We start from the raw sequence: 12,207 nt of genomic DNA, 5'->3' as shown, positions 1-12,207 counted from the left end.
ACCACACGACCACCGGGGTCAGACCATAGAGACATGGCTGGTAGCCTTTACCACCCGACTCCCTGGGTTAGACCATAGAGACATGACTGGTATCCCTTACAACACGACTCCCTGGGTCAGACCACACGACTCCCTGGGTTAGACCATAGAGACATGACTGGTAGCCCTTACCACAAGACTCCCTGGGTCAGACCACACGACTCCCTGGGTTAGACCATACAGACATGATTGGTAACCCTTAACACACGACTCCCTGGGTCAGACCATAGAGACATGACTGGTATTCCTTACCACACGACTACCTGGGTCAGACCATAGAGACATGGCTGGTAGCGCTTACCACACGACTCCCTGGGTCAGACCACACGACTCCCTGGGTCAGACCATAGAGACATTACTGGTAGCCCTTACCACACGACTCCCTGGGTCAGACCATAGAGACATGACTGGTAGCCCTTACCACACGACTCCCTGGGTCAGACCACACGACTCCCTGGGTCAGACCATAGAGACATGACTGGTAGCCCTTACCACACGACTCCCTGGGTCAGACCAAAGAGACATGACTGGTAGCCCTTACCAAACGACCACCTGGGTCAGACCATAGAGACATGGCTGGTAGCCTTTACCACCCGACTCCCTGGGTCAGACCTAGAGACATGACTGGTAGTCAGACCACCTGGGTCAGACCATAGAGACATGGCTGGTAGCCCTTACCACACGACTCCCTGTGTCAGACCACACGACTCCCTGGGTCAGACCATAGAGACATTACTGGTAGCCCTTACCACACGACTCCCTGGGTCAGACCATAGAGACATGACTGGTAGCCCTTACCACACGACTCCCTGGGTCAGACCACACGACTCCCTGGGTGAGACCATAGATACATGACTGGTAGCCCTTACCACACGACTCCCTGGGTCAGACCAAAGAGACATGACTGGTAGCCCTTACCAAACGACCACCTGGGTCAGACCATAGAGACATGGCTGGTAGCCTTTACCACCCGACTCCCTGGGTCAGACCATAGAGACATGACTGGTAGCCCTTACCACACGACCACCTGGGTCAGACCATAGAGACATGGCTGGTAGCCCTTACCACACGACTCCCTGGGTCAGACCACACGACTCCCTGGGTCAGACCATAGAGACATGACTGGTAGCCCTTACCACACGACTCCCTGGGTCAGACCATAGAGACATGACTGGTAGCCCTTACCACACGACTCCCTGGGTCAGACCACACGACTCCCTGGGTCAGACCATAGAGACATGACTGGTATCCCTTTCCACACGACTACCTGGGCCAGACCATAGAGACATGACTGGTAGCACTTACCACACGACTCCCTGGGACAGACCACACGACTCCCCGGGTCAGACCATAGAGACATGACTGGTAGCCCTTACCACACGACTCCCTGGGACAGACCACACGACTCCCCGGGTCAGACCATAGAGACATGATTGGTAACCCTTAACACCCGACTCCCTGGGTCAGACCATAGAGACATGACTGGTAACCCTTACCACACGACCACCGGGGTCAGACCATAGAGACATGGCTGGTAGCCTTTACCACCCGACTCCCTGGGTCAGACCATAGAGACATGACTGGTAGCCCTTACCACAATACTCCCTGGGTCAGACCATAGAGACATGACTGGTAGCACTTACCACACGACCACCTGGGTCAGACCACACGACTCCCTGGGTCAGACCATAGAGACATGACTGGTATCCCTTACCACCCGACTCCCTGGGTCAGACCATAGAGACATGTCTGGTAGCCCTTACCACACGACTCCCTGGGTCAGACCATAGAGACATGACTGGTAGCCCTTACCACATGACTCACTGGGTCAGACCATGGAGACATAGCTGGTAGCTCTTACCACACGACTCCCTGGGTGAGACCATAGAGACATGACTGGTAGCCCTTACCACACGACTCCCTGGGTCAGACCATAGAGACATGACTGGTAGCCCTTACCACACGACTCCCTGGGTCAGACCACACGACTCCCTGGGTTAGACCATAGAGACATGACTGGTATCCCTTACCACACGACTCCCTGGGTCAGACCACACGACTCCCTGGGTTAGACCATAGAGACATGACTGGTAGCCCTTACCACACGACTCCCTGGGTCAGACCATAGAGACATGACTGGTAGCCCTTACCACATGACTCCCTGGGTCAGACCACACGACTCCCTGGGTCAGACCATAGAGACATGACTGGTATTCCTTACCACACGACTACCTGGGTCAGACCATAGAGACATGGCTGGTAGCCCTTACCACACGACTCCCTGGGTCAGACCATAGAGACATGACTGGTAGCCCTTACCACACGACTCCCTGGGTCAGACCACACGACTCCCTGGGTCAGAACATAGAGACAAGACTGGTAGCCCTTACCACACGACTCCCTGGGTCAGACCACATGACTCCCTGGGTCAGACCATAGAGACATGGCTGGTAGCCCTTACCACACGACTCCCTGGGTCAGTCCACATAACTCCCTGGGTCAGACCATAGAGACATGGCTGGTAGCCCTTACCACACGACTCCCTGGGTTAGACCACATGACTCCCTGGGTCAGACCATAGAGACATGGCTGGTAGCCCTTACCACACGACTCCCTGGGTCAGACCAAACGACTCCCTGGGTCAGACCATAGAGACATGGCTGGTAGCCCTTACCACACGACTCCCTGGGTCAGACCATAGAGACATGGCTGGTAGCCCTTACCACACGACTCCCTGGATCAGACCATAGAGACATAGCTGGTAGCCCTTACCACACGACTCCCTGGGTCTGACCACAGAGACATGGCTGGTAGCCATTACCACACGACTCCCTGGGTCAGACCACGACTCCTGGGTGAGACCATAGAGACATGACTGGTAGCCCTTACCACACGACTCCTGGGTCAGACCAAAGAGACATGACTGGTAGCCCTTACCAAACGACCACCTGGGTCAGACCATAGAGACATGGCTGGTAGCCTTTACCACCCGACTCCCTGGGTCAGACCATAGAGACATGACTGGTAGCCCCTACCACACGACCACCTGGGTCAGACCATAGAGACATGGCTGGTAGCCCTTACCACACGACTCCTGGGTCAGACCACACGACTCCCTGGGTCAGACCATAGAGACATGACTGGTAGCCCTTACCACACGACTCCCTGGGTCAGACCATAGAGACATGACTGGTAGCCCTTACCACACGACTCCCTGGGTCAGACCACACGACTCCCTGGGTCAGACCATAGAGACATGACTGGTATCCCTTTCCACACGACTACCTGGGCCAGACCATAGAGACATGACTGGTAGCCCTTACCACACGACTCCCTGGGACAGACCACACGACTCCCCGGGTCAGACCATAGAGACATGACTGGTAGCCCTTACCACACGACTCCCTGGGTCAGACCACACGACTTCCTGGGTCAGACCATAGAGACATGACTGGAAGCCCTTACCACACGACTCCCTGGGTCAGACCATAGAGACATGACTGGTAGCCCTTACCACACGACTCCCTGGGTCAGACCACACGACTCCCTGGGTTAGACCATAGAGACATGACTGGTATTCCTTACCACACGACTACCTGGGTCAGACCATAGAGACATGGCTGGTAGCCCTTACCACCCAACTCCCTGGGTCAGACCATAGAGACATGACTGGTAGCCCTTACCACACGACTCTCTGGGTCAGACCATAGAGACATGACTGGTAGCCCTTACCACACGACTCCCTGGGTCAGACCACACGACTCCCTGGGTCAGAACATAGAGACAAGACTGGTAGCCCTTACCACACGACTCCCTGGGTCAGACTACATGACTCCCTGGGTCAGACCATAGATACATGGCTGGTAGCCCTTACCACACGACTCCCTGGGTCAGTCCACATAACTCCCTGGGTCAGACCATAGAGACATGGCTGGTAGCCCTAACCACACGACTCCCTGGGTTAGACCACATGACTCCCTGGGTCAGACCATAGAGACATGGCTGGTAGCCCTTACCACACGACTCCCTGGGTCAGACCACACGACTCCCTGGGTCAGACCATAGAGACATGGCTGGTAGCCCTTACCACACGACTCCCTGGGTCAGACCATAGAGACATGACTGGTAGCCCTTACCACACGACTCCCTGGATCAGACCATAGAGACATAGCTGGTAGCCCTTACCACACGACTCCCTGGGTCTGACCACAGAGACATGGCTGGTAGCCCTTACCACACGACTCCCTGGGTCAGACCACACGACTCCCTGGGTGAGACCATAGATACATGACTGGTAGCCCTTACCACACGACTCCCTGGGTCAGACCATAGAGACATGGCTGGTAGCCTTTACCACCCGACTCCCTGGGTCAGACCATAGAGACATGACTGGTAGCCCCTACCACACGACCACCTGGGTCAGACCATAGAGACATGGCTGGTAGCCTTTACCACACGACTCCCTGGGTCAGACCACACGACTCCCTGGGTCAGACCATAGAGACATGACTGGTAGCCCTTACCACACGACTCCCTGGGTCAGACCACACGACTCCCTGGGTCAGACCATAGAGACATGACTGGTATCCCTTTCCACACGACTACCTGGGCCAGACCATAGAGACATGACTGGTAGCCCTTACCACACGACTCCCTGGGACAGACCACACGACTCCCCGGGTCAGACCATAGAGACATGACTGGTAGCCCTTACCACACGACTCCCTGGGTCAGACCACACAACTCCCTGGGTCAGACCATAGAGACATGATTGGTAACCCTTAACACACGACTCCCTGGGTCAGACCATAGAGACATGACTGGTAGCCCTTACCAAACGAACACCTGGGTCAGACCATAGAGACATGGCTGGTAGCCTTTAACACCCGACTCCCTGGGTCAGACCATAGAGACATGACTGGTAACCCTTACCACACGACCACCTGGGTCAGACCATAGAGACATGGCTGGTAGCCTTTACCACCCGACTCCCTGGGTCAGACCATAGAGACATGACTGGTAGCCCTTACCACAATACTCCATGGGTCAGACCATAGAGACATGACTGGTAGCCCTTACCACACGACCACCTGGGTCAGACCATAGAGACATGGCTGGTAGCCCTTACCACACGACTCCCTGGGTCAGACCATAGAGACATGACTGGTAGCCCTTACCACAATACTCCCTGGGTCAGACCATAGAGACATGACTGGTAGCCCTTACCACACGACCACCTGGGTCAGACCATAGAGACATGGCTGGTAGCCCTTACCACACGACTCCCTGGGTCAGACCATAGAGACATGACTGGTAGCCCTTACCACATGACTCCCTGGGTCAGACCCCACGACTCCCTGGGTCAGACCATAGAGACATGACTGGTATCCCTTACCACCCAACTCCCTGGGTCAGACCATAGAGACATGTCTGGTAGCCCTTACCACACGACTCCCTGGGTCAGACCACACGACTCCCTGGGTCAGACCATAGAGACATGACTGGTAGCCCTTACCACATGACTCCCTGGGTCAGACCATGGAGACATAGCTGGTAGCTCTTACCCGACTCCCTGGGTGAGACCATAGAGACATGACTGGTAGCCCTTACCACACGACTCCCTGGGTCAGACCATAGAGACATGACTGGTAGCCCTTACCACACGACTCCTGGGTCAGACCACATGACTCCCTGGGTCAGACCATAGAGACATGACTGGTAGCCCTTACCACACGACTCCCTGGGTCAGACCATAGAGACATGACTGGTAGCCCTTACCACACGACTCCCTGGGTCAGACCACACGACTCCCTGGGTCAGACCATAGAGACATGACTGGTAGCCCTTACCACACGACTCCCTGGGTCAGACCACACGACTCCCTGGGTTAGACAATAGAGACATGACTGGTAGCCCTTACCACACGACTCCCTGGGTCAGACCATAGAGACATGACTGGTAGCCCTTACCACATGACTCCCTGGGTCAGACCACACGACTCCCTGGGTCAGACCATAGAGACATGACTGGTATTCCTTACCACACGACTACCTGGGTCAGACCATAGAGACATGGCTGGTAGCCCTTACCACACGACTCCTGGGTCAGACCATAGAGACATGACTGGTAGCCCTTACCACACGACTCCTGGGTCAGACCACACGACTCCCTGGGTCAGAACATAGAGACAAGACTGGTAGCCCTTACCACACGACTCCCTGGGTCAGACCACATGACTCCCTGGGTCAGACCATAGAGACATGGCTGGTAGCCCTTACCACACGACTCCCTGGGTCAGACCACATGACTCCCTGGGTCAGACCATAGAGACATGGCTGGTAGCCCTTACCACACGACTCCCTGGGTCAGACCAAACGACTCCCTGGGTCAGACCATAGAGACATGGCTGGTAGCCCTTACCACACGACTCCCTGGGTCAGACCATAGAGACATAGCTGGTAGCCCTTACCACACGACTCCCTGGGTCTGACCACAGAGACATGGCTGGTAGCCATTACCACACGACTCCCTGGGTCAGACCACACGACTCCCTGGGTGAGACCATAGAGACATGACTGGTAGCCCTTACCACACGACTCCCTGGGTCAGACCAAAGAGACATGACTGGTAGCCCTTACCAAACGACCACCTGGGTCAGACCATAGAGACATGGCTGGTAGCCTTTACCACCCGACTCCCTGGGTCAGACCATAGAGACATGACTGGTAGCCCCTACCACACGACCACCTGGGTCAGACCATAGAGACATGGCTGGTAGCCCTTACCACACGACTCCCTGGGTCAGACCACACGACTCCCTGGGTCAGACCATAGAGACATGACTGGTAGCCCTTACCACACGACTCCCTGGGTCAGACCATAGAGACATGACTGGTAGCCCTTACCACACGACTCCCTGGGTCAGACCACACGACTCCCTGGGTCAGACCATAGAGACATGACTGGTATCCTTTCCACCACACGACTACCTGGGCCAGACCATAGAGACATGACTGGTAGCCCTTACCACACGACTCCCTGGGACAGACCACACGACTCCCCGGGTCAGACCATAGAGACATGACTGGTAGCCCTTACCACACGACTCCCTGGGTCAGACCCACGACTCCTGGGTCAGACCATAGAGACATGACTGGAATACCACACGACTCCCCGGGTCAGACCATAGAGACATGACTGGTAGCCCTTACCACACGACTCCCTGGGTCAGACCACACGACTTCCTGGGTCAGACCATAGAGACATGACTGGTATTCCTTACCACACGACTACCTGGGTCAGACCATAGAGACATGGCTGGTAGCCCTTACCACCCAACTCCCTGGGTCAGACCATAGAGACATGACTGGTAGCCCTTACCACACGACTCTCTGGGTCAGACCATAGAGACATGACTGGTAGCCCTTACCACACGACTCCCTGGGTCAGACCACACGACTCCCTGGGTCAGAACATAGAGACAAGACTGGTAGCCGTTACCACACGACTCCCTGGGTCAGACCACATGACTCCCTGGGTCAGACCATAGATACATGGCTGGTAGCCCTTACCACACGACTCCCTGGGTCAGTCCACATAACTCCCTGGGTCAGACCATAGAGACATGGCTGGTAGCCCTAACCACACGACTCCCTGGGTTAGACCACATGACTCCCTGGGTCAGACCATAGAGACATGGCTGGTAGCCCTTACCACACGACTCCCTGGGTCAGACCACACGACTCCCTGGGTCAGACCATAGAGACATGGCTGGTAGCCCTTACCACACGACTCCCTGGGTCAGACCATAGAGACATGACTGGTAGCCCTTACCACACGACTCCCTGGGTCAGACCACACGACTCCCTGGGTCAGAACATAGAGACAAGACTGGTAGCCCTTACCACACGACTCCCTGGGTCAGACCACATGACTCCCTGGGTCAGACCATAGATACATGGCTGGTAGCCCTTACCACACGACTCCCTGGGTCAGTCCACATAACTCCCTGGGTCAGACAATAGAGACATGGCTGGTAGCCCTAACCACACGACTCCCTGGGTTAGACCACATGACTCCCTGGGTCAGACCATAGAGACATGGCTGGTAGCCCTTACCACACGACTCCCTGGGTCAGACCACACGACTTCCTGGGTCAGACCATAGAGACATGACTGGAAGCCCTTACCACACGACTCCCTGGGTCAGACCATAGAGACATGACTGGTAGCCCTTACCACACGACTCCCTGGGTCAGACCACACGACTCCCTGGGTTAGACCATAGAGACATGACTGGTATTCCTTACCACACGACTACCTGGGTCAGACCATAGAGACATGGCTGGTAGCCCTTACCACCCAACTCCCTGGGTCAGACCATAGAGACATGACTGGTAGCCCTTACCACACGACTCTCTGGGTCAGACCATAGAGACATGACTGGTAGCCCTTACCACACGACTCCCTGGGTCAGACCACACGACTCCCTGGGTCAGAACATAGAGACAAGACTGGTAGCCCTTACCACACGACTCCCTGGGTCAGACCACATGACTCCCTGGGTCAGACCATAGATACATGGCTGGTAGCCCTTACCACACGACTCCCTGGGTCAGTCCACATAACTCCCTGGGTCAGACCATAGAGACATGGCTGGTAGCCCTAACCACACGACTCCCTGGGTTAGACCACATGACTCCTGGGTCAGACCATAGAGACATGGCTGGTAGCCCTTACCACACGACTCCCTGGGTCAGACCACACGACTCCCTGGGTCAGACCATAGAGACATGGCTGGTAGCCCTTACCACACGACTCCCTGGGTCAGACCATAGAGACATGACTGGTAGCCCTTACCACCGACTCCCTGGGTCAGACCACACGACTCCCTGGGTCAGAACATAGAGACAAGACTGGTAGCCCTTACCACACGACTCCCTGGGTCAGACCACATGACTCCCTGGGTCAGACCATAGATACATGGCTGGTAGCCCTTACCACACGACTCCCTGGGTCAGTCCACATAACTCCCTGGGTCAGACCATAGAGACATGGCTGGTAGCCCTAACCACACGACTCCCTGGGTTAGACCACATGACTCCCTGGGTCAGACCATAGAGACATGGCTGGTAGCCCTTACCACACGACTCCCTGGGTCAGACCACACGACTCCCTGGGTCAGACCATAGAGACATGGCTGGTAGCCCTTACCACACGACTCCCTGGATCAGACCATAGAGACATAGCTGGTAGCCCTTACCACACGACTCCCTGGGTCTGACCACAGAGACATGGCTGGTAGCCCTTACCACACGACTCCCTGGGTCAGACCACACGACTCCCTGGGTGAGACCATAGATACATGACTGGTAGCCCTTACCACACGACTCCCTGGGTCAGACCATAGAGACATGGCTGGTAGCCTTTACCACCCGACTCCCTGGGTCAGACCATAGAGACATGACTGGTAGCCCCTACCACACGACCACCTGGGTCAGACCATAGAGACATGGCTGGTAGCCTTTACCACACGACTCCCTGGGTCAGACCACACGACTCCCTGGGTCAGACCATAGAGACATGACTGGTAGCCCTTACCACACGACTCCCTGGGTCAGACCATAGAGACATGACTGGTAGCCCTTACCACACGACTCCCTGGGTCAGACCACACGACTCCCTGGGTCAGACCATAGAGACATGACTGGTATCCCTTTCCACACGACTACCTGGGCCAGACCATAGAGACATGACTGGTAGCCCTTACCACACGACTCCCTGGGACAGACCACACGACTCCCCGGGTCAGACCATAGAGACTTGACTGGTAGCCCTTACCACACGACTCCCTGGGTCAGACCACACAACTCCCTGGGTCAGACCATAGAGACATGATTGGTAACCCTTAACACACGACTCCCTGGGTCAGACCATAGAGACATGACTGGTAGCCCTTACCAAACGACCACCTGGGTCAGACCATAGAGACATGGCTGGTAGCCTTTAACACCCGACTCCCTGGGTCAGACCATAGAGACATGACTGGTAACCCTTACCACACGACCACCGGGGTCAGACCATAGAGACATGGCTGGTAGCCTTTACCACCCGACTCCCTGGGTCAGACCATAGAGACATGACTGGTAGCCCTTACCACAATACTCCATGGGTCAGACCATAGAGACATGACTGGTAGCCCTTACCACACGACCACCTGGGTCAGACCATAGAGACATGGCTGGTAGCCCTTACCACACGACTCCCTGGGTCAGACCATAGAGACATGACTGGTAGCCCTTACCACATGACTCCCTGGGTCAGACCACACGACTTCCTTGGTCAGACCATAGAGACATGACTGGTAGCCCTTACCACACGACCACCTGGGTCAGACCATAGAGACATGGCTGGTAGCCTTTACCACCCGACTCCCTGGGTCAGACCATAGAGACATGACTGGTAGCCCTTACCACACGACTACCTGGGTCAGACCATAGAGACATGGCTGTTAGCCCTTACCACATGACTCCCTGGGTCAGACCACACGACTTCCTTGGTCAGACCATAGAGACATGACTGGTAGCCCTTACCACACGACTCCCTGGGTCAGACCACACGACTTCCTGGGTCAGACCATAGAGACATGACTGGTATCCCTTTCCACACGACTACCTGGGCCAGACCATAGAGACATGACTGGTAGCCCTTACCACACGACTCCCTGGGACAGACCACACGACTCCCCGGGTCAGACCACACGACTCCCTGGGTCAGACCACACGACTCCCTGGGTCAGACCATAGAGACATGACTGGTATCCCTTTCCACACGACTACCTGGGCCAGACCATAGAGACATGACTGGTAGCCCTTACCACACGACTCCCTGGGACAGACCACACGACTCCCCGGGTCAGACCATAGAGACTTGACTGGTAGAACTTACCACACGACTCCCTGGGTCAGACCACACAACTCCCTGGGTCAGACCATAGAGACATGATTGGTAACCCTTAACACACGACTCCCTGGGTCAGACCATAGAGACATGACTGGTAGCCCTTACCAAACGACCACCTGGGTCAGACCATAGAGACATGGCTGGTAGCCTTTAACACCCGACTCCCTGGGTCAGACCATAGAGACATGACTGGTAACCCTTACCACACGACCACCGGGGTCAGACCATAGAGACATGGCTGGTAGCCTTTACCACCCGACACCCTGGGTCAGACCATAGAGACATGACTGGTAGCCCTTACCACAATACTCCATGGGTCAGACCATAGAGACATGACTGGTAGCCCTTACCACACGACCACCTGGGTCAGACCATAGAGACATGGCTGGTAGCCCTTACCACAATACTCCCTGGGTCAGACCACACGACTTCCTTGGTCAGACCATAGAGACATGACTGGTAGCCCTTACCACACGACTCCCTGGGTCAGACCACACGACTCCCTGGGTCAGACCATAGAGACATGACTGGTATCCCTTACCACACGACTACCTGGGTCAGACCATAGAGACATGACTGGTAGCCCTTACCACACGACTACCTGGGTCAGACCACACGACTTCCTGGGTCAGACCATAGAGACATGACTGGTAGCCCTTACCACACGACCACCTGGGTCAGACCATAGAGACATGGCTGGTAGCCTTTACCACCCGACTCCCTGGGTCAGACCATAGAGACATGACTGGTAGTCCTTACCACATGACGCCCTGGGTCAGACCACACTACTCTCTGGGTCAGACCACACGACTCCCTGGGTCAGACCATAGAGACATGACTGGTAGCCCTTACCACACGACTACCTGGGTCAGACCACACGACTTCCTGGGTCAGACCATAGAGACATGACTGGAAGCCCTTACCACACGACTCCCTGGGTCAGACCATAGAGACATGACTGGTAGCCCTTACCACACGACTCCCTGTGTCAGACCACACGACTCCCTGGGTCAGACAACACGACTCCCTGGATCAGACCACAGAGATGTGACTGGTAGCCCTTACATACATACATACATACATACATACATACATATATATATATATATATATATATATATATATATATATATATATATATATATATATACACGTTTGCCCCACCAAGATGAATTTACATGCATTAATATATATATCTATACGTTTG

This window comes from Oncorhynchus masou, unplaced genomic scaffold (assembly GCF_036934945.1).
Source record: "Oncorhynchus masou masou isolate Uvic2021 unplaced genomic scaffold, UVic_Omas_1.1 unplaced_scaffold_1284, whole genome shotgun sequence".
NCBI lineage: Eukaryota > Metazoa > Chordata > Actinopteri > Salmoniformes > Salmonidae > Oncorhynchus > Oncorhynchus masou.
The sequence above is the reverse complement of the archived record's forward strand: the minus strand, read 5'-3'. Positions refer to the sequence as shown.